The sequence below is a fragment of the Macaca fascicularis genome, chromosome 6 (genome assembly GCF_037993035.2).
Source record: "Macaca fascicularis isolate 582-1 chromosome 6, T2T-MFA8v1.1".
Lineage (NCBI taxonomy): Eukaryota > Metazoa > Chordata > Mammalia > Primates > Cercopithecidae > Macaca > Macaca fascicularis.
The window spans coordinates 119043439-119070639 of NC_088380.1; the positions used below are offsets into that span (position 1 = coordinate 119043439).

At 50.1% G+C, this 27201-nt stretch overlaps 1 long non-coding RNA gene across 2 annotated transcripts; it reads left to right on the plus strand.

Moving 5' to 3' along the window:
• Positions 1-1666: 1666 nt before the first annotated feature.
• Positions 1667-27201, plus strand: LOC135971402 (uncharacterized). Of its 2 annotated transcripts, XR_012414008.1 has the most exons (6): positions 1667-2026; positions 16810-16993; positions 18170-18320; positions 21849-21971; positions 23794-23990; positions 26803-27201. It is a non-coding gene; the product is annotated as an uncharacterized lncRNA (long non-coding RNA). The 2 variants fall into 2 exon arrangements; XR_010587565.2 differs by having other exon boundaries at positions 21849-23990.

A 27201-nucleotide genomic window follows, 5' to 3' on the forward strand; every position in this document is an offset into this window, starting at 1 on the left:
CGGACCGGGAAGATACAGGTAGTGGTTTTGTGTGGCAAACTTTGGGCATTTTTTTCACCCGGCAATTTATTTGGTTTGGACTGGAATAAATCTCTGCTATTGATTTCTTTGCCAATATTATTAGGGAGTCGAGCCTGACTTGTTAACTTAGCCCAATTCATAGTGCTTAGAATCTCAGTGAGTGTGTGTTGAACTGAGCGGAAGTGTGAGAGCATCTTGGACAGTGGTTTGCAAACCTAGCTGCATCTGGGGGACTGAAAAAAGCATGCGTGCTTACTCCAGACCAGTTGAAATAGAATCTGCAGGAATGGAGCCTGGGCAGCTATAGTGCTGTTAAAAACTGATATATCATAAAGGTTGAGATCCACTGATCCACAGTGAATTGGAGCCCTGGATCATAGACATGCCTTATTCTTCCACCAGCTTAGAATGGTTCTTGTGCTTTAGAACTGTGAAAAAAAGTGTTATGCAAACAAATATGGAAATAGCCTAAATGCCACCTCCTGTTACTACCTGCCATGAAGTATATTTACCAGTTATTCACTCTATTCTGATCTCTACCCATTCCACCTTTTCTTCATGGAACAATGATTTGACAGTTGGTTATGCAGAACCAGAGTAAGTGTAGTTTGATTGGCGGGAAACAATTTTGGGTATGAAGTACTCTTTAGGCATTTATTGAACTCTTGTTTGTACCACCGCTGTGCTGGACAGTTTATAAATATTACTTCTTTAAGCAAGGCCTATGGAGTCAGGCTGCCTGGGTCTTGCTAACTAGCTGTGTCATCTGGGGCAAGTTTTTAAGCTTATATAAACCTGACTTTCAGCTATGAAATGGGATGACAAGGAGTCATTATCATCTCACAGGATTGTGCAAATGTGTGTGTAAAGTGCTTAGTTTGGTGCCTAACACATAGTAACTACTCAGTAAAGTTATTATTACACCATCATCATCATATTTAAATGTAAATATTAAGAGCTAATAAATTTGTAAAGGTAGTATATACCCTTACCCCTTGAACCAAAGACTAGTTTAGTTTTAAGTGGTTGGGTTAATTTATCACTTAAATATTAGCCTCTTGAATACCTTGAATTTCAATTGAACGTAGCCAGAGGATTTCATAATTGGACTGTTGCCTCTGGAAGTTGGAGCTTTGTTTGTTTGGTTGGTTTCACTTCCTACACTAAGCATGTGGCTGTGTGCACCTTTATGGTGACTTCCGGTACTGGGGAATCAAAGCTTCATTCGCTTCTTTGGAGGAGATGATCTTATGCCATATGAAGCACTCAGACTTCGTTAACTATGTACCATCCAGACAAGACCAGGTGCTTCCCATGGCAGCCTGTCCTTTTCTTAGCTCTCTCATCAATCTAACCTGTTCCTTCTATTCCTCTTTATATTAGAACTCCTCTTCGAACAAGGAATATTGTTTTGTCACTGCTAGGTCCCCAGCAATTAGTAATGCCTAGCACATACTAGGTGCCTCCTGAATGTTAATAGGTGATAATCTAGCAGAACACAAGATAAATCCGCAGGTTGAGATTTAAGCTGTGTGGTATGAATGCTGCATTGGCAATCTTATTGAATCAATTTTGTTAATACAAGTTTAACATGTCTTAGTAACTGACTTAGTTCAGTAATCGTTTACTGAGTGTCTTCTAGGCCAGACATTGGGGACAGAAAGGTAATAATATATGATCCCTGCCTCATGCACAGGAAGTCTAGTGTGATGCACAGACATGTGCCAATGGCTGCCATGGAATATGGTGAGTATTAAGATAAAGGGGCACCCTGTGTGCCTGTGGAGCATAGAGCAGGGCTTGTGTTCTGGGAACATGGGCTCCATGTGAAAACACAATTGAAATTAATTTTCTTTTTTCTTTTTCTTTTTTTTTTTTTTGAGACAGAGTCTTGCTTTGTCATCCAGGCTGGAGTACAGTGGTGTGATCTCGGCTCACTGCAACGTGCTCCCCCCAGGTTCAAGTGATTCTCGTGCTTCAGCCCCCCGAGTAGCTGGGATAACAGGTGTGCACCACCATGGCTGGCTAATTTTTGCATTTTTAGTAGAGATGGAGTTTCACCATGCTAGCCGTGCTGGTCTTGAACTCCTGACATCAGGTGATCCTCCCGTCTCGGCCTTCCAAAGTTCTGGGATTATAGGCATGTATGTGTTCATCCTTTTAAATATCTGCGGGTAGCACTTAACTTTAAATGGGTACTAATTAAACTATTGAATGACTTTAGTATGGATTGAATGACTTTGCTCGGTCCTCATTTTTAATTTCCTTCATTAGAGGAAAAAAAAAAAAATGCAGCTTGAATATCCCTCATCCAAACTGCTTGGAACCAGAAGTGTCTCAGATTTTTTTGCATTTTTGGATTTTTGAATATTTGTATTATACTTGCTGGTTGAGCATCCTGAATTCAAAAATCCAGAATCTGAGCTGCTCCAATGAACATTTCTTTGAGCGTCACGTCGGCACTCAAAAAGTTGTGGATTTCGGAGTTTCTGGTTAGGGAGACTCATCCTATATAGGTGCTGGATTGTCGCAGGAGTTCTGGACCAGAGGTTAAGTGACTAGGCTTTGGTTTCCGCTTTGTTCCTAACCAGGCTGTTTTTTTCCATAAGCTCAGCTTTAGATCCCCTGGTTGTCAAAGAAGGGGATGGGCCATCTGATGTTTAAGGCCTCTGTTAGTTCTGACTTGGAGACACCTGGCTTCAGTTCATCTTCCTTAGGAGTGGACAAAGAATATGAGAATTTTGAAATTGTTAGTCAACATCTCCAGGGTCTTTGCAGCCTGGTTTTAGGTAAAGGTCATCTTTAGTGAGCCCAGGGAGAAGCACTGGTTTAGCTGTCAGCTAATAATAGCAAGCGGTCCTATTAATTTTTCTCTGTGTTAGTGAAAGCATTGTTAAGGGTCACAGCATTAGTGGAGCTGGCTGGAAAGAGGAGGAGAACTCACTGTTACAGGTTATATTGAATGTCTTTTCAGTCACTAAATGCTTTTTATGATATGTTTTTCAGGATTTCAGTGTTGTATGATTTCTCTGTATTAAGCACAGGAAATTTAACATCAGCAAAAAAGAATGCTCTTTCTTTATTTTTTTTTCTTTGAGATGGAGTTTCGCTCTTGTCCCTCAGGCTGGAGTGCAGTGGCGTGATCTCAGCTCACTGCAACCTCAGCCTCCTGAGTTCAAGCGATTTTCCTGCCTCAGCCTCCCGAGTAGCTGGGATTACAGGTGCCCGCCAGCATGCCCGGCTAATTTTTGTATTTTTAGTCCAGACAGAGCTTCGCCATATTGGCCAGGCTGTTCTTGAACTTCTGACCTCAGGTGATCCTCCTGCCTCGGCTTCCCAAATTGCTGGGATTACAGGCATGAGCCACCACGCCTGGCCTTGAATGTTCTTTCTATGGGAATCTACAAAAGCCAGCTTTGGAGCCTAGTGGCAGAAAACCTCTTCTTCATTGTTTAGCTGTGCTGTGAGCTTGGAGGGCTTCAAGCCCAGCTGAAAAAGCTGTAGTATTTTATGTCAGTGGCTGTCTTGGAGAACTTAATGAGCACTGAGCTGGAGTGATACTGTCAGAGTTCATGAGCTGTTTGAGGCTCTCACAGCCTAGATACTGGGGTTGCCCAAATACATCAGCTGGACTCACTATTTCTCTCGGGAGTCGGGGGGTGGAAAATGCTGTGGTCTTAACTCTGCTCTTAATTTTACAGTGCTGTTATTAATGGTAAGAATGATTTCATACGTTTGTATTTTGCTTCGTAATTCACAGAGAATTTAAAAATCCATTATCTGATTTTATTCCCTCAGCAGTTCTGTGAAAAAGGCAGAGCAGTTTTCATATCTTCTGTTTTCCCGTGATTCTCTTGTGGCTCACAGAAGCTAAGAGCCTTCACCAAGGTCATAGGGTGAATGAGTTGCAGAGCTGGGAGTAGAGGCTCAGGCTTCTAGTGACCCTGTTTCTTCCTCGATAGCTGGCTCTGGTGGCGCTATGCTCAGGTAACTGCGCATGCTCGGTTTGGTCTTTTGTAAATCCCTGCCCCATTTTGGGGGAGGTTCTTGGGAGGCTTCTATTCATTTTGGAGCATTTAAGTATCTTGTCCTCTCTCCCTCCTCCCAGATGCATGGGCATTTCTGCAGGCCCCCAGGCTGGCCCTTGTGCGTGGGAGTGTCTCCTGCCTCCACGTTGCTTGCATGCCCCCTTCTGAAGGTGCTCTTCCCCACATGGAGCCCCCTCGTGCCTGCCTCCATACTGCAGGCTGTTCGGTAAATGTTACTGACTCAGCATCGTTGTTTTCTAGAAATGGGCCAGGGTATGGATGCCAAGTTCTTTTCTGTTTGAAGGCTGCGATGGTATCATCTTGCCTTCCCCGTGTGTGCTCCTTGAGGGTGTCGCTGTGCTGCGGTCATCTGTGTTCCCTAGGGTGCCTCCCTTGGAGTCCCGGCCGTAGCAGACATGCAGTCAGTGCTCATGGCCTAAATAAGAGGAAGGCCAACGGAGCCATTAAATCTGGAAAATGACAAGTGAGGGAAAGGAATTTTTATTGAAGGCATGTGAAAAAGAAATCTTTTTAGAAAAGTTGACCTGTTTCTTAGCTGGAGCTGAATTTCAGCTCAGAAAAGCAGCTGTGTGCCCAGAGGGCTTTGGGATTTCAGTTTGGACAGATGAATTTAATTTGTTGTTGTATTATCCTTTTGTGGTTTTATTAGACCTTTCTCCCAAATGGAATCGATTTTTCTATAAAAGTCACACTTCCTTTTTGAGAAGTGTAACACTAATTGTATGGGATGGTCTCCCAAAAGATTACCTGCCAGGAACCAAACACACTGCCTTAGACTCACGGCCCCTGGTTTCTGCCTGTGCAGCTGCAGGGGAGAGACGCACGCTCGAGCTGAAATCAAGACGCATGTCTGCATCTTCTCTTTCTTTACTGCTGTTTCGTCTCTGAGCTGGCCTGCCTTCAACGTCTAGGAGCTTGGTGGGTGTAGACACATTACGGTATGGAGGAGGGATATGGTGTTGCAACAGCCAGGAGACTCACTGAAGTCTCTGTTCTCTTCCTGCTCACTGCTCTGACTTTGTACAAGTCGCATGTGTAGGGCTGTGCACAGTGGTTTACACCTGTAATCCCAGCACTTTGGGAGGACGACCTGGGAGGATCTCTTGAGCCCAGAGTTCGGAACCAGTCTGGGCAACGTGGTGAAACCCCATCCTGACAAAAAATAAAAATTAAAAAATTAGCCAGGTGTGGTGGCTCATGCCTGTAATCCCAGCTACTGGAGAGGCTGAGGTGCGAGAATCACTTGAGTCCGGGAAGTCGAGGCTGCAGTGAAACATCATCACGCCACTGCACTCCAGTCTGGTCAGAGCAAGAGCCTGTCTCAAAAAAAAAAAAAAAAGAAAAACAAACACAAACCCATTTGTAATAGTGGCAGTAGTTAACTTTTGAAAGTTTGGAGAAAAGTTCCTAAATAACTTGTGACCATGGACAACTTACTTAGCCTTTCTATGACTCAGTTTCCTCATCTATGAAAAATGAGAGAATATGTACTGATCTTACCGGATTTCAATGAGAACTAAACGAGATCAAACTCAGAGCCTGGCACCTCGTGAGTGCACACTCAATGTTACTATTTCAACATTTTAGAGGAGAAAGAATGCTAATGGGTCATTATGGCTAAACATAGTCTATCACTGGCGTTACTCATGGTATTGGAAGGAACTTGAATTCCATATAGATAGTGTGATGGAGAAAGTATTTTGGGCATTGGCAGCATTTATTCAAAGAACAAAGGACGTGTCTGTCCTGTGTGGAGAGCTGTTTCCGCTTGTTTCTTTAAATGCTACGGGAAAAGCAGTCGGCCCTGTGCTCTCTGCCGGACAGCTTCAGTCTCCATGTATTGATTTGGCCAATTGTCGCTCGCTGTCATCATGGCAGCAGCAGTTGAAGGGACAGCTTGTCTTGATTTGCATTTTTGTGTGTTTGTGCTATTTATAGACAATTAAGACATGGAAGCCTGTTTATGGCAAGCTGGCAAATTCAGCAAAACATGGAAAAACCTGTTAGCACAGTTTGCACGTGTGCAGGCACAGAGCAGCCAAATAAACACACACGTTTTCCTGTACTTTAAAAACCCTCTGGAAAAAAAAAAAAAAAAGACATTAAACCATTGCCCAGATGGCTTATAGAGCTAGAGCTTTCTCCTTGAAGTACATGAGTATGGCTGTCAGACATCTGAAACCCAAAGCCATCTTAAAACATCACCATCATTTTGATGCTACCCCTACCCACCGCTTTTTTCCATTTGTAAGGTACAAGGATCCAGGAAGGAAAGTATCAGCTTACAAAGGCTTTTGTTACAATTAATCGTTCACGTTCTTTCTTTTGGTATCTTATTCTCTGTTTACATTTTATTTTTATTTTTACTGTTTTTGAGACAGAGTCTTGCTCTGTGACCCAGGCTGGAGTGCAGTGGCGTGACCTCGGCTCACTCCAACCTCTGCCTCCCAGGTTCAAGTGATTCTTGTGCCTCAGCTTCCTGAGTAACTGGGATTACAGGTGTGTGCCACCATGTCCAGCTAATTTTTATGTTTTTAGTAGAGAGAGAGTTTCGCCGTATTGGTCAGGCTGATCTTGAACTCCTGAACTCAGATGATCTGCCTGCCTCAGTCTCTCAAAGAGCTGAGATTACAGGTGTGAGCCACCGTGCCCGGCCGCTGTTTCCATTTTGTAACGCTAGCATCACCCCAGTGTAGGGTGGCTAGGGGTATTCTTCTTTCCTGTTTCCTGGTGTATTTTCCTCTACAGCATTGATCGCTCTTTAACATACTTTTTGGTTGTCTGTCTCTACCTACAAAAATATATATGTTCCTTGTTATATCACCAGTGCCTGGCACGTAGTTAGTCAGTCAATATTTGTTGAGTGAGTGAATGAATGAATGGGCTAAAAGAACCTCCTTCTTCTTTCTTCTGTCACTTCACACCAAATGCTTTTGGAAAATGCCATGTGAACAGGGATCATAAGCAGGAGAGGTTACACACATTGCTGTGGGATAGCCCATCATCCTCAGATACTTGTCTGGAAGGAGGTGGAGTACTTGAGTAGAAATGATACAAGATAACTTCTTAGGAAATCAGCCAAGTGTCACAGCTTTTCACATAGGCGTGTGATATTTGCGTATGTGTGTATGAAGAGCTGTCGTGGCCTAGAATCACGGGCCTTTAGATCCCTTGTACAGATAGAAAAGTAAAGGCCGAGGCCCAGGAATGCTGCAGGACACCGAGGTAGAGTCCCTGTCTGCCCTTCTCAGTGCCCGGTCACTTCTCACTGCACTCCCCTCTTTACTGCTAAAGCCACTTTCCCTGACTCTGAATGTGTAACCACGAGGGAGAAAAATGTACTCCAGGCTCACAGTTTGTGGAGAAAAAGCCCAGCAGCTGAAAATCATGTTCACGAAGTTTGTAGCTAGAAAAAGTGGCCATTTCTATAGTGTCTTTAAATTTCCCTGTTTCTCATACATTTTATAAACAAGACAGTAGAAGGAGATTTGGGAACAGCAACTTTAGAACAAGGGGGAAAAAATCAAACCTAGAACATTCCAGTTTCTGTTTTCTTCTCAGTTTAGGGCTGAGGCACTTTAGCTTCCTGTCTAAGGGACCACTCAAATCTGATTAGAAGCCATTGTGGGCTGGTAATTATCCGTAATTTTAGGAAGACAGATGCAGCACCAACTCTGTTCTCTAATAGCAGGCTTATTAATTTTATATTTGCATGGCAGGAGAAGCAGATGGCAAGGTGGGATAAGCGTTCAGATGCTTGGTCATTGATAGCTTTTTACTTCCACATATCACATGGGGATTTGGGACCCAGGAGGCCTGCTGAGAACTGATGATTATCTGTCCCTTAACCAGCTGGGTTCTTTTTCATCCTGAGCTCAGAAAGATTGCTCCTACTGTAGCTAGGGAAGACAGGTGGTTGACTGGTTAGAAATCATGGCAGGTTATTTTCTCCACCTGCAGTTCCCAGTTGGCAAGCAGAGCTATCAAAAAGTTGTCTTCTCTATTGTATTTCAAATCTGGGTGTTTAAAAAATTGTGTAAGCAAATTAAGCATTTATTTAATGGTAGTTGTGTGTGTTGTTGATGCGAATGAGAGGTGCATTCCCTTGTAAAATCCCTGGGACACCGTAGGAGGACGTGAGCCTTAGAACTGAAGTTGGTTTTCTAGATAATCATGTAGACATGATGCTGAGCACCAGACAAAGATGTTGATTGAAGCGATTTAAAAAAATTTTCTGAGTTCAGATTTTACACCAATATTTAGAAAATCAGCAAAGGAACTTGGAGGAATGTTCTCAGGCATCCAGTTCAGCCCCCTACCCACATTGTCATAAAATCCGAGTGTGTGTACAGGGAGGCGCATTCCTTTCTGTTCTCATCACAGATCCTTCCCTGGCTCTGCACCTGCCTGTCATGTACGTCCATGTGAAGAGACCACCAAACAGGCTTTGTGTGAGCAATAAAGCTTTTTAATCACCTGGGTGCAGGCGGGCTGAGTCCTAAAAGAGAGTCAGTGGTGGGAGATAAGGGTGGGGCCGTTTTATAGGATTTGGGTAGGTAAAGGAAAATTACAGTCAAAGGGGGGTTGTTCTCTGGTGGGCAGGAGTGGGGGTCACAAGGTGCTCAGTGTGGGAGCTTTTTGAGCCAGGATGAGCCAGGAAAAGGAATTTCACAAGATAATATCATCACTTAAGGCAAGAACCAGCCATTTTCACTTCTTTTGTGGTGGAATGTCATCAGTTAAGGCGGGACAGGGCATTTGCACTTCTTTGGTGATTCTTCAGTTACTTCAGGCCATCTGGGCATATACGTGCAAGTCACAGGGGATGCAATGGCTTGGCTTGGGCTCAGAAGCCTGACATTGCCCTCTTCCCTACCTTGCCTACCTTTTCCCTCCTGTGCGGTTCTCTCACAAAGTGAATGGCCTCAGCCACAGCTTCTCTGCAGCTGCATCAGACTGTGGCGACAGGAGTGGTGGCTGCTGCAGGGCCTGCTGTCCCCACGGAGCCCAGTCTTGCTTGCCGCTACAACCTGGTCACCATTTTGCCCCAAAAGTATGTAATTCTACAGAATGTGAGCCCACATGCTGGGGATGGAGGCATCTTTATCACGGTGCTCTGCATATTTTAATCTTGGGTGGAAAGTATGGAAAAGTATGTGATACCTGTGGTTTGATGTCAGAAGGACGTTGTGAACTTGATGTGGACTGAGGATGTTAAGGTGCAACAGGCACCCCGGCTTCATTAAATGAGACTTCCCCATCTCCCTGCCAGGCACGCACAGGTGTATGGCCACGCCTTATGTGTTATCCTTATCTAGAGTGTGCCTTGTTGTCATGCTTAAAATTACATGATGATATTCTGCCTCGTAGAGTAGGTCCCAAACCGTGTTCAACACAGAAATGTACTCTTGCTATTATACATAGAAAGTGCTTTCATATACCAAGTGGGAGAGCAGTCCTAAAATCTGGGCTGGAATCGCAGAAGGAAGGCATTGGAAAGCAACAGATTCCCTAATCCAAAGCTGATTTTTGATGAACCTAGAAACAGGACCAAGAGAAGTGAATTTGCCTAAGGCCCTGACAGTGTCTCACGGTAGCATCTGAACCTAGCAGTTTCTTGACCTATTTCTTTAAATGATTAGTCATGCTTCCTCTGATTCCTATATAAACATTCATTTATATAATGTTCATTCTTCATTCATTCTTTTATATTCATTTATATAATGTTCCTCATTCATTCTTTTGTTTCAGTGAATTATTGCAGTGCTACCACGAAACAGTATTTGAGTCAAAATGTGGCAGTGTTGATCCCTTTCCAAGGATTTTAGTTGCACAGTTTTTCAAAGTTGTGCTTACAGTTTCTTGTTGGTTGCAAGGTGTCCTTTCAGACGCCAATCATGTGGTGTATTTATGTTGATTGCTGGAGGTAGTTTGGTTAGAACCTACTTCGAGTGGCTGGCGTGGGCCTGGGGGACAGTGACAGCTGCCTGCTTCATGGGCAGAGATGAAGTAATTGCTTCCTGGGAGGTACCATCCTCCTGGCCACACTCTCCAACCCATTTCGTTTGTGTTGGTTTCCTTGGCATCTGCACGTTTCTGGCTTCATGTGAGTCTCATTTATTTTAGCGTATGACTTCAGGCTGTGGGGAAGAATGGCCATTTTAGCACAGAGATGCACACAAAGGAACAACTGGCTAAATGTCAGTGAAGACATTCGTAGGGGGTGTTTCATTTCTTTTATTCTGTAACAGGCAGTCTGGGAAGCAGTCTGGACACATGGCCTGCACTGTCACAGTTCCTCCTTGCAGGATCGCAGATGTTTGGAGATTGTAGTGATAACTGTTATCATTGAGAATGTCATTCTCGCAGGCTCTAATAAGTCAGGATTTATTCAGTGTTAATTTGTTAAAGACAACTGTATTTCTAGCCAAATCCATGTTAGACGTTTCTCCTGGCATTGTTGCTGGGGGTATTCCCGTGGCTTAGTCTTAGGGAAGCACACGCCTTTGAATACTGCTGAAGCTGTGAGTACCCAAAGCGCACCGGAGTACTTTTGCCATATGGGGTGTTAGTCACTGATACACATCTCAGTCAGACCTGATGGATTCTTGACCCCTTCCTTTTTTAATTTTTTAATTTTTAATTTTTATTTTTGTTTTTTAAGAGCACAACCCCTCAGGTGGCCACCATGAATCTCTGATGTTTTCAGTTGGCTGCAGCCTATTTGCCATCTCTTGTTCAAACATATTCAAAGCCGGATGATGCTTCCCTCTGTTGTTCTTCTGCTGTGTGACCCCCGCACCCGCAGGGTTCAAGACTGTCAGAGCTGGGAGCCACCTTCACAACTACCAGGGTTTCTGGAACCTCCTTCTTCTAGCCCTGGGGATGGAAGAGATGTCATCAGAGGTGAAGGCTTATTAGGTTTCCATGCCATTGATAACGAATGAGGAGGTTTTCTTTTATATAAGGGGAGCTTCTTATAACGTGCTTTAGTAGGGTAAAGAAGCTTTTGAGGTTTGCTTTCTCTGGAAAGATAATTTGTGATCCTGCCCTTGCTTTCAAGAAAAATATAATTTGCATACCAGTGCATTTTGTATTACTGAGCACTGGCTGACAAATGGTTCTTAACTCGTCATTCACTCAGCCACTGTTTCTTGTATGGCATATGTGTGCCAGCTGTAGTAGGAACTTGCTAGGCTCTAGGACTAACCCTTATCAAACGGGGGTCCTGGGGGAAGCAAATGCATATAAATATAAACGTTTGAGGGGATATCAGAGGGGGTGCCTATAGGTGCAAAACTTCGTTCATTCATTGCCCCACCTAGGAGGTTTTGTGTCTTAGCAGCATGTTCCATAGCAACACATCCCTCTATCAAAATATTCATCATATTATTTTGAAATTCTCTGCTTAGGTATGTGTTTTTCCGACTAAGTTTAGAACTGGTTAAGGACAGGCTATGGGGTAAGTATTATATATATCTACACACACACATATATTTATATATATACACATTACCATTGTAAATTTACAATATATTTATATATATATATATACACATATATATTTCTCCCTTTCTGTATATACACACACACCACACACATATATGTACACACACACATATATATGAAATTCTACTACCAAGCACAGAAAGTCAAAACTAGGCAAGGGTTCTTTTAGTGTTCATGAAAAAATAGATGTGCTTAGTTGAGAGCGTCCTTCAGTTGCCAGGGGAAAGACAGGATGGATTCACAAAGGCAGATAGTGTTTTGTTTTTGTTTTGGTTGTTGTTTTTTCTTTGTTTAACTCTTGAATTCAAAATAATCCAGACTTATGGAAAAGTTGCAAAAATAGTACAGAGAATTCCCATATACTCTTCCCTCAGATTCCCCAAACATTTTACCCCATTTGTACTTTCCCTTTCTCTCTCTGTGGATATAATTTTTTTTTTTTTTTTCTGAAATGTTTGAGAGTGGAAGGTAGAATGCAGGGCAGGGTGAAAGGTGGAAGGAGAGAGGTAGGTTGGGAGGCTTTTTTTTTTTTTAAACCTTCTGAGATGGAGTTTCGCTCTTGTCACCCAGGCTGGAGTGCAATGGCACGATCTCGGCTCACTGTAACCTCTGCCTTCTGTGTTCAAGTGATTCTCCTGCTTCAGCCTCCCGAATAGCTGGGATTACAGGCACCCACCACCATGCTTGGCTAATTTTTTGTATTTTTAGTAGAGGGGTTTCACCATGTTGGCCAGGCTGGTCTTGAACTCCTGACCTCTGATGATCCACCTGCCTTGGCCTACCAAAGTACTGGGATTACAAGCATGAGCCACTGTGCCTGGCGATTGGGAGGCTTTTGCAGTAACCCAGAGCGCTATGATAGGGCTGGACCTGCTTGGAAATGATGAGAAAGGTGAGAAGTGGTTAGGTCTGGCATATAGTTTGAAAGGAGAGTTTAAATGGGTTAGATGACAAGAGAGAGACGTGGCTCTGAAGGCATAGTAGCCCTTGCCCTGCTGGGCCGGATGAGACAGGCAGCCTAGGGCTACTACCGCACCCTGCAGGTGGCTCAGGACCTGGGCCAGCGGAGGAACCAGGCAGTGGTGCTGGCCAACTTCGGGACCCTGTGCCTGCACGCGGGTGCCAGCAGGCTGGCCCAACACTACCTCCTAGAGGCCGTGCGGCTGTTCTCGAGGCTGCCCTGCAGGGAGTGTGGCCGGGACTTCACCACGTGCTCCTGCAGCTGGGCCACCTCTGCACCCACCAGGGTCCGGCCCAGCAGGGCAAGGGCTACTATGAGTGGGCCCTTCTGGTCGCTGTGGAGATGGGCCATGTGGAGAGTGAGTGCCCCGGTTCCTCCTGTGCGCCTTCCGGGGCCACTCGCGTCAGGGCACACCTGGGGTTTGTGATTCAGAATCAAGTGGTGGTTTTTCCACCATCGAAAGTGCTGAGTCATGGCCAGCAGCAGATGTTGGCAAGCGCCCTGGAGACAGGCGGTTCCCACGCAGGGCCAGGCCCTCTGCCCTACTGGGGCAGCCAGCTCTTCCCAGTTTGCCCAGGGACCATGCTGCCTTGAGCACGGAAAGTCCTGCGTGCTGGGAATCCCTAGCCATAACCCTGGGATCAAGGCAGGCTCTGCTGAGCTGGGACTTGGGGCCCCTCCATGAGCCAGGCCCTGAATGCCGGTTCTTGTGCCCGTGTTATCTGCTTGGTGTGTTGGCAGACTGCGCACCTGTCATCCCACTTCACAGAGGACACGGGGTGGGTGATTGCCCAAAGCCGCAGAGCAGTTCATGCAAAAGCAGCTCGTTGTGCAGTGTGTGCCAGGCCCCACCCACAAATGGGGCTTGTGGGGTCCTCGGGTGGCAGGGACTGAGCGTGGGAATGTGAGCTTTAGGCCAGAGAAGCCACAAAAGGGTAAGTGGCGTGATGGCGGGGCAGCACTTGGCCCCGGGTTAGGGAAGCCTCTTTAGTCTGGGACCACTCGAGGGTTGAGAGGATTTAGTCAAGTAATAGGTGGTGGGGGAGGGGCTGGTGGTGTAGCCTGTGTGAAGGACCAGGGATAAGCTAGTGGGGGTGAGTGGTGGTGAGTGAGTGGGGGTGAGTGAGCGGGGATGAGTGAGTGGAGGTGAGTGAGTGGAGGTGTGATGGGGGTGAGTGAGTGGGAGTGTGAGCGGGGATGAGTGGGGTGTGAGCAGGGGTGAGCGAGTGGGGGTGAGTGAGCGGAGATGAAGGGGGTGTGAGCGGCGGTGAGTGAGTGGGGGTGATTGAGTGGGGGTGAGTGGGGGTGAGTGAGTGGGGGTGAGCAAACGGGAGTGTGAGCAGGGATGAATGAGTGGTGGAGAGTGAGCGGAGGTGTGATGGGGGTGAGTGAGCGGGGATGAGTGAGTGGGGGTGAGTGAGCAGAGGTGTGATGGGGTGAGTGAGCAGGAGTGTGAGCAGGGATGAGTGGGGTGTGGTGGTGAGTGAGTGGGAGTGTGAGCGGGGATCACTGAGTGGGGGTGAGTGAGCGGAGGTGTGATTGGCGTGAGTGAGCGGAAGTGTGAGCGGGGATAAGTGGGGTGTGAGCGGGGGTGAGTGAGCAGGGCTTATGCAGGGAGGTGCAGAGTGAGGAGTGGGTGGGTTGGGTGCTGGATGGTGAGAAGCTCTTCTGGAGAGCTAAGCAGGGCCTGGGGCCTCAGGCTGTGGCTTGGCCTTTTCCCCAAGAGCACTGGGGAGCCATGGCGTGCTATCCAACAGTCACTGCAGACTGAGCAGTGAACGGACAGTAGGTGGGCAGGGCTGTCCGAAATCTAGGCCGCAGAGGATAGATGAGGAAGTTGAGTCCAGGGAAATGGCCGAGACAAGGGATACTGTTGTGGGTCCCCTCTGCCTTGCAGCGCTTTGTCATGGCATAGTGAGACCACTCAGAGGTGCCTCCTGTGGCCTGGACCAGAGCCCCAGGGGCTGTGGCCAAATCTGCCCATTTCCCAGCACAGGCCTGGCACCCACTCCTGGCCCTAGGAGGGATGAGATTTTGGGAAGGACCGTGTGAAGGGGCCCCGGTCCCATACATCTGCCCAAGGAGGGGTGGGGGGTTCAGACCCAGGCTTCTTCCCTAGGGGCATTCTCTGACTGGAAGGAGACCCTCCAGGAATCCAGCGCCCCAACCCCCACTGCAGCCTCCGGTGGCTCCTGGCACAATAGCCTGTGGCACCTCCTCCTACGTACGAGGCCATCCCCAGGGTGCTGGGGGATTCAGACTTGGAAATGCAGGCCAGGGAACGGGGATCATGCTTCCCTATCTCCCCACCCTGCGCTGAACGGTCGAGGAGACCGAGGGCGGGGCTGATACCCCACATGCTTACTTGGGGTCATTTTTGAGTCACTTTTGGTAGTTTGTGTCATTTTAGGAGTTTGGCTGTTGTGTCTAGATGGTCTGATTTGTTGGTGTACAATTGTTCGTAGTGTTTTCATGGAATCCTTTTATTTCTGTCAGGTTGGCAATAATGTTTCCTCTTTCATTTCTTATTTTAGAAACTTGGGTTTTTAATTTTTTATTTATTTCTTTTTATTAGAGATGGGGTCTCATCATGTTCCCCCAGGCCGGTCTTGAATGCTGGCCTCAGCGATCCTTCCACCTCGGCCTCACAAAGCGCTGGGATGACAGGCGTGAGCCATGGTGCTCAGTCTCTGATTTTAGTCATTTGTGTCCATCTTTCTTTTCTTGGTCAGTCTGGTGAAAGATTTGTCAAATTTTTTATTATTTTCAAAAAACCCACTTTTGGTTCTGTTGATTATCTCTTTTGTTTTTCCATTCTCTGTATTTTTACTTCCCATTTCCACTCTCATGTTTATTATTTTCTTCCTTTTATTTGCTTTGGGTTAATTCATTCTTTTTCTAGTTTCTCAAGGTGGAAGGTTAGGTTTTTGATTTGAGATTTGTCTTCTCTCTTTGAATGTAGACATTTACAGTTATATATTTCCCTTTCAGCACTGCCTTAGCTGCATCTTGGAATTTTTGATACACTGTGCTATTTTTTTTTTTTTAAAGACAGAGTTTTGCTCTATTGCCCGGGGTGGGGTGCAGTGGTGCAATCTTGGCTCACTGCAACTTCTACCCAGGTTCAAGCCATTCTCATGCCTCAGCCTCCTGAGTAGCTGGGATTACAGATATGCACCACCCCACCCGGCTAATTTTTATATTTTATTTTTTTATAGAGACAGGATTTCACCATGTTTCCCAGGCTGTTCTCAAACTCCTGGACTCAAGTGATCCTCCCGCCTTGGCCTCCCACAGTGCTGGGATGACAGGCATGAGCCACCGCGCTGGCCCGGGCTGTGCATTTGTTTGCATTCTTCTCAAATTAGTTTTCAGTTTCCCTGATGGTCTCTTTGACTCACTGGTTGTTTAGGAGTGTGCAATTTCCACATATTTTTGAATTTCTCACATTTCCTTCACTGTTGATTTCCAGTTTCGTGCCAGTACAGCTGAAGAACACCTCTGCTTTGGTCTCAGTCCTTCTCCATTCACTGAGGCTCATTTTGTGGCCTGGCACATGGTCTGTCATGGGGAATGTCCCATGGGTGCTCGAGAGGACTGTGTATTCAGCTGTTGTTGGGTGGTGTGTGTAACAGATGTCCATTCGGTGTACCTGGTTTCCTGTGTTAATCTCCAGAATGTTTCTGTCACTAGAAAATCAGAAACTTTCCACCTATCCCAGCGCCCTGGCTTTGGGAGAGGCCAGTGAGCCTGTGGCTTGGGAGCCTGGTTGCATGAGAGAAGCATGTGTGGGAACGCCAGGGCCCGGCTTTGAACCCCATTCCCCCAACATGATGCCGTATGTGGCAGACATGACGCTTGGCTTTGCTCTCTCAGGGTTCCATCTGCGACAGGGGCTACTTGTGCCCCTGGCCTCAGCTCAGGCCTTCAGCTCAGGCTGAAGGCGGCCCTGGTCCTGGCCAGAGGGGCTTTGTGAAGCAGAAATAGATGGCCTGGTGCAGGGGCCGAGCCTGGCCAGGACCTCGGCCCTGGGAGTTGTAAAGAAGGCCGGCCTCTACCATGAGAATCTGCACCAAGGTGTGCCCATGTGACTGTGTGTTCGGAATCTCCTGGCACAAGTGCATGGCCTGTCTGTGCTCAGTCTCCCCGCCTATGGGGCCCAGGCTCACAGAGGTGTGAAAGAGCAAGCACGGCGCAGGGGCCTCCGAGCCCAGCCAGCCTCGCTTCGATGCTGGGAGACTAACGTCTTCCATTTTGTCTTCTGCCCAGGCCAGCTGTGGGCCGTCCAGCGGCTGTGCTACTTCTACGGCACCGTCATGCCCAGCGAGGCCCAGTGTGTCATCTACCATGAGCTCCAGCTCTCCCTGGCCTGCAAGGTGGCCGACAAGGTGCTGGAGGGGCAGCTCCTGGAGACCATCAGTCAGCTCTACCTGTCCCTGGGTACCGAGCGGTGGTAAGGGCTGGCTTTGCAGTCGTGGAGGTGGGGATGGGCAGGGCAGGGAGTGGGGCACAAGAAAGCTGGCCCAGGACCCCAGCAGCCCCATTCCTTTTGATCGTTTGGTTCCTTGGCATCAGATGCTTTGAGCTGGTGGGCCTGGGGTCGTCCCAGGGCTGCTGCTGGCCTGTGAGTCCCAGCTTGAGCCTCCCTTGTTGGGTCAAAGGTCATCTAAACCCCAGCAGAGGCAGTACGTGCACTCTGGGCTGTTCTTCCTACTATGGTGGCTTTAGTCATCTGACCTCTGCCTTCCCCGAATCTTCACTCCTGGCCTTCATCTGTCCCATTAAATGTGACCACAGCAGCCACCTGTGGCTTCTCTCCCACAGAAGACAGAGCCAGTTGTGTCACCTGCTTCACTGGGGCAGGGTTTCAAGGTCTCACGTCCCATATGTGGCCTACTCGGCTTCCCCTAAGCATCCTGACCTGGTGGGGTAACCATGGCCCTGGCCACCCCACCCACAGGGCCCAGTGACATTGCTGCAGTCACACCCCCTCGAGTGTCGGACTTACTGAGAGAGCAGGGAAGGAGCCAGATTCCATGGGGACCTGGGAGACTGGCTTCAGTCTTGGCCTCAGGTTCACAGAAGGAAAATGGGCCAGTGTGCTAGAGCCATGCTTCTCAAAGTGTAGTCCCTGGACCAGCAGAGCAGCATCCATGTCACCTAGGAGCCTGTGGCAAGTGGGAGTTCTAGGGCCTGCCCCAGGCCTGTGGAGCCGGAAGCTCTCTGGGCAGGGCCAGCAAGCTATAGGAACAGGCCTCCGGGTGACTGTGATACCTGCACACCCTGAGAACCATCGGCCCCGATAGCCTCTGAACACTAACGGCTCCTGGTGCGTCTGGAGAAGACACAGGCCATGTCTGGGAGGCAGGGGAGATGAACTAGCACACTCCTCCTGCCACAGGGCAGCATGACGCTCAATTCCCTCAGAAGGATGTCCTTCATCTTTTCCATGCTGTGTGTGTTCACCCTGGCCCTCCCAGCAGCCTGGGAAGGGCAGAACACTGCACACACAAGAGGGCCATTCCCAGTCCGCACATTCCAGATTCATCTGTCACCAGACCCACGGGAGGAGGCAGACTGGTTCCAGGAGGATGAGAGCCCTTGTTCTGACACCTGTGTCTGATTCCAGGGCCTACAAATCCACTCTGGACTACACTAAATGAAGTCTGGGGATTTTCATTGACCTTCAGAAGAAAGAGAAGGAGGCGCATGCCTGGCTGCAAGCAGGGAAGATCTATTACAGCCTGCAGCAGAGCGAGCTGGTGGACCTGTACATCCAGGTGAGTGGCAAGGGATGCAGGAGGACCCCTGTGCTGTTCACTCTCTGTCCTTCCACCCATCCATTTATCCTTCCATCATCTATTTACCTGTTCGTCCTTCCATCCATCCATCCATCCATCTGTCCATCCATCCGTCATCCATCCATCCATGATTCATCCATCCTTTTATCATCCATCTATTCACCCGTCTATCCATCCATTCACCTGTCCATCCACCCATCCATTCATCCTTTCATCATCTATCTGTTTATCTGCTCATCCTTCCATCCATCCATCCATCCATCATCCATTCATCCATCCATTCTTCCATCATCTTCCCATACACCTGTGGGTCCTTCCATCCATCCATCATCCATCCATCCATCCTTCCATCCTTCCATCCTTCCATCATCCATCCATTCACCTGTTTGTCTTTGCACTCATCCATCCATCCATCCATCATCCATCCCTCCGTCCATTCATCCATCCCTCCATCCATCCATCCATCATCCATCCATCCTTTTATCATCCATCTATTCACCTGTCCATCCATCCATTCACCTGTTCGTCCATCCATCCATCCTTCCATCTATCTTTCCATCATCCATCCAACTGTTCATCCTTCTATCCATCCATCCATCCATCATTCTTCTGTTCACCTTTTCGTCCATCCATTCACCTGTTCGTCCATCCTTCCATCCATCCTTCCATCCATCTTTCCATTATCCATCCAACCATCTTCCATCCATCCATGATCCATCCATTCACCTGTCCATCCATCCATCCATTCATTCATCATCCATCCTTTTATCATCCATCCTTTTATCTCCATCCATCCATTCACCTGTTCATCTGTCCCTCCATCCATTATTCCATCCTTCCATCATCCATTCACCTGTTCATTCTTCCATCCATCCATCATCCATCCATCATCCATCCATCCATCCATCCATCATCCATCCATCCTTCCATCATTCATCCACTCACCTGCTCATCCTTCCGTCCATCCATCCATCCATCCTTCTGTCATCCATCCATTCACCTGTTCATCCTTCCATTCACCTGTTCATCCTTCCATTCATCCATCCATCATCCATCCATCCATCCATCCATCCATTCGTCCATCCATCATTCATCCATTCTTTAATCATCCATTCATTCAGCCACCATCCATCCACCTGTTCGTCCATTCATCCATCCATCCTTCCATCATCCATCCATTCACCTGTTCATCCTTCCATCCATCCATCATTCATCCATCCATCCATTTATCCATTTATCCATATATCCATCCATCCATCTATCATCCATCTATCCTTCCATCATCCATCCACTCACCTCCTGTTCATCCTTCCATCCATCCATTTATCCATTCATCCATCCATCCATCCTTCCATCATCCATCCATCTTTCCATAATCCATCCTTCCATCATCCATCCATCCATCCTTCCATCATCCATCCATCTTTCCATAATCTATCCTTCCATCATCCATCCATTCACCTGTTCATCCTTCCATCCATCCATCCATCTATTTATCCATCCATCCATCCAGCCAGCCAGCCATCATCCATCCATCTGTCCATTTATCCATCCATCCTTTTATCATCCATCCTTGTATCATCCATCCATTTATCATCCATCCGTTCACCCGTCTATCCATCCATTCACCTGTTCATCCATCCATCCGTCCATTCATCCTTCCATCAACTATCCATTCACCTGTTCATCCTTCCATCCATCCACCTGTTCATCCTTCCATCCATCCACCATTCATCCATCCATCATTCATCCATCCATCCATGTATCCATTCATCCATATATCCATCTATCATCCATCCATCCTTCCATCAACCATCCACTCACCTCCTGTTCATCCTTCCATCCATCATTCATCCATCTATCCATTTATCCATTCATCCATCCATCCTTCCATCATCCATCCATTCATCCTTCCATCCATCCATCCATCATCCATCCATCCATCCATCAATCAATCATCCATCCATCTGTCCATCCATCCTTCTGTCCATTCATCCATCTGTCCATTCATCCATCCATCATTCATCCATCCTTTTATCCATGCATTCACCTGTCTATCCATCCATTCATAACCTGTTGTTCCATCCATCTGTCCATTCATCCTTCCACCATCCATCCATTCACCTGTTTATCCTTCCATCCATCCATCATCCATCCACATATCCATTTATCCATTCATCCATCCATCCATCCATCATTCATCCATGCTTCCATCATCCATCCATGCTTCCATCATCCATCCATCCACCTGTTCATCCTTCCATCCATCCATCATCCATCCACCTATCCATTCACCCATCCATCCATCCATCATCCATCCATCCTTCCATCATCCATCCTTTCTCCCATCCATCCATTCACTGTTCGTCCATCCATCCATCATTCATCCATCCACCCACCAATTTACCTATTAATCCATCCCTCCATTCATCTATTTGTCAATTTGTTTATCCATACATTCGTCTATCCACCATCTGTCCATCCATATGCACATACGTCATCTACCCTCCACCCATCCATACATTATCTACCCACCCATACATACATACAGACATACACACATCATTCCACCCATCCATCCATCCATCCACCCACCCGTCCGTCCATCCATTCATCCATCCATCCGTCCATCCATCCATCCATCCGTCCATCCATCCATCCATCCATCCCAGCATTAATCTATCCACATACCCACCCATCCATCCATCCATGTGTCTACATCTCCTCATCCATTAATCCATCCATCCACTCATTCCTAAGCCACTGCTGAGCACCTGTTGTGTGCCTTTTCCCTCCCTCCAGTTGGTTCCCTCACATCCTCCCCCAGTGGCCAGCATCTTCTCCCTGAGGGCAGAGGCGCAGCCCCTCACAGTGCCCAGCACCTGCTGGTATACAGCACATGCTCAAATAATGTGACCACTCAGTCAACACACAGAAGAACTTGCTCCAAGCGACACGTGGCACATCTCCTTACAAAATGAATCTATCATAGTGGCTGTTTTCAGAGGCTTTCCCAAACACAGCATGATCTGGAACAAATTGTGAAGCCCACGAGCCTGGTGAAGCTTTCATTATTGACCACCTGCTGCATACCTCCTTGAGCTGAGGAGAGGGATCAAGAGCTCATGGCCAAGAGGGGACCAGGCTCACCCACAAACACTGTTGATGTGGCAGGGATGTGGCAACGCAGAAAGGAGCCAGGGGATGGGCTCCCAGCAATCTGGGGACCACGGAGACTGCTTTGAGTACAGGGGGAGTGGGCTAGGGCTCGCCCTGGTGGTAGGATTCACAGGTGTCGGGCTCCTGGGCTGCAGCTGCTCAGTCATCTCCTGGCACTCAGGTGCATCAGTTCATTGTCCTCATGCCAGTGGTGGGGGCAGCCCTAATGCACAGGGTCTGAAAAATGCTCAGGTGTACCTGTAGTGTGTGAGAGGAAGGAGGCTGGCAAATGTGGGCGTGGCCACCTCACCCGGTGTGGGTCTTGAGGGAACTTCTGTCTCCTTTCAGGTGGCACAGAATGTGGTCCTGTACACAGGTGACTCCAACTTGGGGCTGGAGCTGTTTGAGGCAGCTGGAGACATCTTCTTCAATGGGGCCTGGGAGCGGGAGAAAGCCGTGTCCTTTTATCGGGTGAGCTGGCCTGTGGGCTGATGTGGGTGGGCCTCAGGGGGGCACCTGGAGGGCTGAGGCACAGTTGTGGCAGGGCAGAGGCCTCCCACCTGGAGGCAGGGCCACCCATGCACATGGTTAGTTTCCAAGTGGTCTCACCGGGCATGATATTGACCGTGCCCCTGCCCGGGACAAACGCTCGGGGCCTGGATGTGACAATGGCTCTACCCTTGTACCTGATGATCTCAAGCAACCATGAGCGGGAAGTTCTGTCCCCATCTTTCAGATGAGGAAACTGAGGCTCAGAGAGGCACAGGGACATGTCAAAGGACACACAGCATGTCAGTGGGAGGCCCAGGTATGCATGCATCCCGAAGTGGGACGGCTTCTCCCTTCCTCTGAGCTCACGGTGTGGCTCAGCCCTGGGCACAGATAAATGTGGTGTTTTTAGAGCAGAGAGGAGTGCTGGCTCCCCCGAGTCAGACCCCTGGTGCCCAGGTGGGAGAGGCTGGTCTGAGGCTGCCGGGTGTAGCTGGATGGGCCTCAGGTGACTCTTCAGCCCCCTACTTGGGGGTATGAACTGTGTGTTATCCCAAAGCACAGACCTGTGTCGAGGTGCAGGGGTAGCTGGGCTGTGGGAAGCTCCAAGCACATGTTTGAGCTCTGAGGAGGGCGCTGGGCAAGGTGGGTGCTGCGGGAAACCTGAGCCACCTGCCTGTGTGGTAAGACTGGGTCCTGGCCCTGGCAGTGACTACGGGCAACCGCAGGGTGGAGCTGCAGCTACAGCTGCACAACAAGCTGGTGGCACTCCTGGCCACACGGGAGAAGCCCCAGGAGGGCTTGGAGTTTGCCTACGTGGCCCTAGCACTCAGCATCACTCTGGGTAAGTCCCCTGAGCCCCCACCCTGCCAGGACCCACACTTTGCCAGAGCCCAGCCTCCAGGTCTGCAGGGCAGGAGCTGAAACAGCTGCTGGATTTTCCTGGTCTCCTGTCCAGGCAGGCAGATCTGCCCAGCTGGCTTCCCCGTCCGGCTGTGGGGCACTGCCCGAGGTCTCTCAGGCAGTGTAGAGCTCCCTGCCTGACTGAGCTCTGCTTCCTCTGCCTGTTCCCGCTGCTGACCACAAGGGCCGCCCAGTGTGCCCTCTGCCTTGCAGACATGCCAGGCATCTCGTTGGTCCCTGTATGTACCAGGCTGAGTGGCATATTCCCTTTCTCTTGTGCCCTTCATACCCTCATCAACCACATGGCTCTCTGGCTGATAAAATCCCAGTTCCCCTTCCAACAGTCTGCCCCTTAAGGCCGGGCATCCCCTGGTGCTGTGCCAGGGTCGTCTGTCCCCCTCCAGAGACAGGGAACCCTAGGCAGGCCACATGCCCCAGCGCCTTGTGCCCCATGGCCCAGTACACAGTAGGTGTGCAGTTGACTCCCCAAGGTAGGGGGCTCTGATCGTGACACACCCAGGAGGAGTCAGATGTCACGTCTGTGGGTTGCCTGGAGCCAGGGTGCCCGGGAGCACCTGGACTGCATGGCTTTTGGGCTCCCCTGGTTAAAACCAGTGAGCAAAGGCAGGTGGCTATGTGTAGGCACAGAGCTGGGCCATCCAAGTCTGACTTTGCCAAAGCCTCACAGTAGACAGGGGCAGGCCTTATTAGTTCTGCTTTGCAGATGGGAAAGTGAGTCTGGGAACCTGGAAGGGACTGGCCAGAGCTGCCCAGGTGACCGCAGGTGCCTGGAGGCAAGCCAGGTATGCTGCCCGGGGTCTGCATACCTGCTCCTGAGGGGCCTGTGTCCTCCCTGCCCCAGGGAGCCACGTCCTCACAGCCCCTTTGGCCTGCACCCCAGGGGACCAGCTGAACAAGCGCGTGGCCTACCACCGGCTGGCCGCCCTGCACCATCGGCTGGGCCATGGCAAGCTGGCGAAGCACTTCTACCTCAAGGCCCTGTAACTCTGCAACTCGCCACTGGAGTTCGATGAGGAGACCCTCTACTACGTGAAGGTGTACCTGGTGCTTGGTGACATCATCTTCTACGACCTGAAGGTGGGTGGCAGGGGCAGGGCTCGGGGTGTTCCCGGCCCCCTTGGAGTGGGATCTCCACCCAGACTCCAGAGGCCTGTGTTCCAGCCTTCCTTAGGAATGGCCCAGTGGCCTCCCTGGAGCTCTACACCCAGCTGGAGGAGCGGGCAAGGTTCGCAGATACAACCCAGCTCCCAAGCTGGCCAGGCCCCACCCTCAAGAACTCAGTCTCAGCCAGGGAGGCTGACACATGAGTGGGCAATGGTGGCCTCTGGGTAAAGAAGGGGGATTGTAGTCGGGGAGCCCTCCTGGATGAGGTGACACCAAAGCTGAGTCTTGACAGTCAAGTGTCAAGTTGCATTTAACAAAGAAAACAGGGTCGGGAGAAGGACATTTCAGAGGACGGCATCATCCTCACATTAAATCCACGATGCAAGATCCAACCCAAATCCTGGCGCCTCCTCTAGGAAGCCTGCCCAGGGTGCCAGCCTGCACTGAGCAACTCCTTCCTGGAGTCCCGAGACACCTTGAATCTTCACATCACCCAGGAAGGGTGGGGTGGGACCAGTGTCTTACCATTGGGTTCACAGACAGGGAAACCCCAGCACAGGGCAGGTGCAGTGGGGCAGGGACCCAGCCAGCCAGGCTGAGGCCTTGCTGGGTCGGGTCTGTCTCGAGAGGAGGTGCTGTGCTCCCTCTGCCCCCAGCCCTGCAGGGGTGGAGAGCTGGGACTGTCAGACTCAGACCTGGGGTGTCTCCACCCCTCTGCCCAGCAGGCACCGCCCCTCCTCAGCATCTCACCAGCACCGCGTCAGTGCTCCTTATGGGCTGAGGGGCCAGGGCACTCCAGTCCAGGGGCCGAGATCTTGGGGGCCTTAGAACAACATGACGAGCTGGCGCAGCCCTAAGACCCCGCCCCATATCCCCCACCGCAGGTCTGGGGCTGCCCGGGAGGCCCCCGCCCAGTGCTGGCGACACCTGGTGGTCAGAAGTGGTCCCTGTGGCCTCCCAAGTCCCAGCCAGACAGGGAGGTGCCAAGTGTCAGACCCAGAGGGACGCTGCTCACCTCTCAGGGGCTCACCTGGGACCCAGGGGAATGGGCCTCCCAGAAGAGGCCTTTATCTCTCTTGGTCATGCCTGCCGCCCACTCCGCCTGCCCAGGAGGAAGGAAAGGGCCAAGTAGTACCTGAGAAGCCAAAGTCCACGGTTGGGGTTGAGGGGCAGAGGCCTCCTTCACCTCCTTCCCATGCACAGCCCTCTGGGCCTCATCGTGACTATGCTGTCAGTGCAGGCCAGCTTCCCACAGGGAGGCCCCCTCGGAATTCCCCAAGGGCGGCTGTCTTTCCAAGGCTACACCCTCCTCCTTGTATAGGAGGCTCTGGACCCAGGGCCCAGAGGAGTAGGAGAAAAAGCCGGGCTGGATGGGGCCTGGAAGGCTGGCAGAGAGGCAGGAGTAAATGGGCATCTTTGCCGATTGCCTCTAAAATGGGGTCCCCTTTAGTCTACATGTGAGAGTGAGCCCTGGAATAGGGAGGATTCGGTATGTACTGGCTCAGTCTGCCACTCACTAGCTGCTGCACACACTACAGGCACATGGAAATGCACACGCAAATGCACATGGGCACAGGCACACGCACACCCAGGCGCGCACACACAGACACGCACACACAGGCGCACACACACACAGGCATGCACACAGGCAGACACACGGACACGCACACACAGGCTCACAAACACGCACAGGCACACGCAGAGACATACGCATTGGCTGGCTCCTTCCTGTTTAGTTGGGATGCCCCCACCCCTTCGGGAAGCCTTTGCCTTCCACCCCCGGCTGAGTCTGGGGCCTCCTGGGCCCCCCACAGGCTCCTGGGCTTCCCTCTGCCACAGCCTGGGGCACCCTGTGTGGTCAGTGTCCCTCACTCCCAGGTCAGTGTCCTTCACTCCCAGGTCCCTCAGACTGGGAGCAAGGACGTTAGGCTCAGCCACGCACCCAGCACAGAGTCCAGTGTTGGAGTGGGCCGGGGGGCGTTGGATGAGCAGTGGTGGTGACTTGGGGCCTTCTCACGCCCCTGCTCCGTGTGTGGGGCGGGGCAGTAGGGGAATGGACTGCTGCATCTTGGACTTTGTCCTTGGCCCTGGGAGCCATCTTGAGATGGTAAAGAGGGACAGGCCAGGCATGGGTCTTAGAGAGGTGCCTTGGGTGACCCCATGTGGAGGAGGCGCCTGGGGAGAAGCCGGGTGGGGGATGGGAGGGTCAAGGAGGAGTTCTGGGAGACGACATCCCAACCCAGGGATGGTGAGTTTGAGCCAAAGATGCATTGAAAATGGGAGTGGATGTCTGGGGAGTCACACTCCGTCAATATTTCAGGGAACATTGCCAGAGAGGACACCTGTGAGATGGTTTTGTACTTGGCCTGTCCCGTGGAGGGCCTGGAAATGGTCAGCATGGACAGGGGCCAGAGGGGAGCCTGGGTCACTCAACGCTGTGCCCCTGCTGTGGCTTGGAGCCACGGGTCCTGCATGGAACTCTCAGAGCAGGCAGGATCTGCCCTGACCTCAGCCCATGGGGAAAGCAGCCACTGCCTGCAGAGAGGGTGGCACTGGGGCAGGAGACTTGGGGTGAGTGGAGCGTAGGGGCAGTCAGGAAGGCTTCCAGGGGTGTCAGGGTCGTCCCCACCTCCTGCAGCTGAGACCACAGCAGTGTCACAGGCTTCGGGGTTCATGGGGTGAGCCAGCATTGGCTGGACATGTGGAATGACCTGGAGACAGGAACGGCCTCTGGGAAGACGGGCTCCGAGTCCCCCTTTTGCTGAGCATGACCTGTCCCCTTCAGGACCCGTTTGATGCAGCTGGGTACTACCAGCTGGCACTGGCAGCCGCTGTGGACCTGGGCAACAAGAAGGCACAGCTGAAGATCTACACGCGGCCGGCCACCATCTCCCACAACTTCCTCCTGGACCGTGAGAAGTCGCTCTTCTACCAGAAGGCCAGGACCTTCGCCACAGAGCTCAACGTCCGCAGGGTCAACCTGCCTTCTCTGCCACTCTGCGGGTGGGCCCCCTGGTTGGCCTCCAGCCACCCTCGCTGAGGACAGCATCCGAGGGAGTGGGTTTTGTGCAAGGAGGATGGTCTCCTCCCTCTCCTGGTGTCTCCCGTGGCTCATTTTCTGGGAAATGGAGGCATGAAAGCAGGGTTCAAATAGCAATAAATGGTTTTTTTTTTTGCAATAACA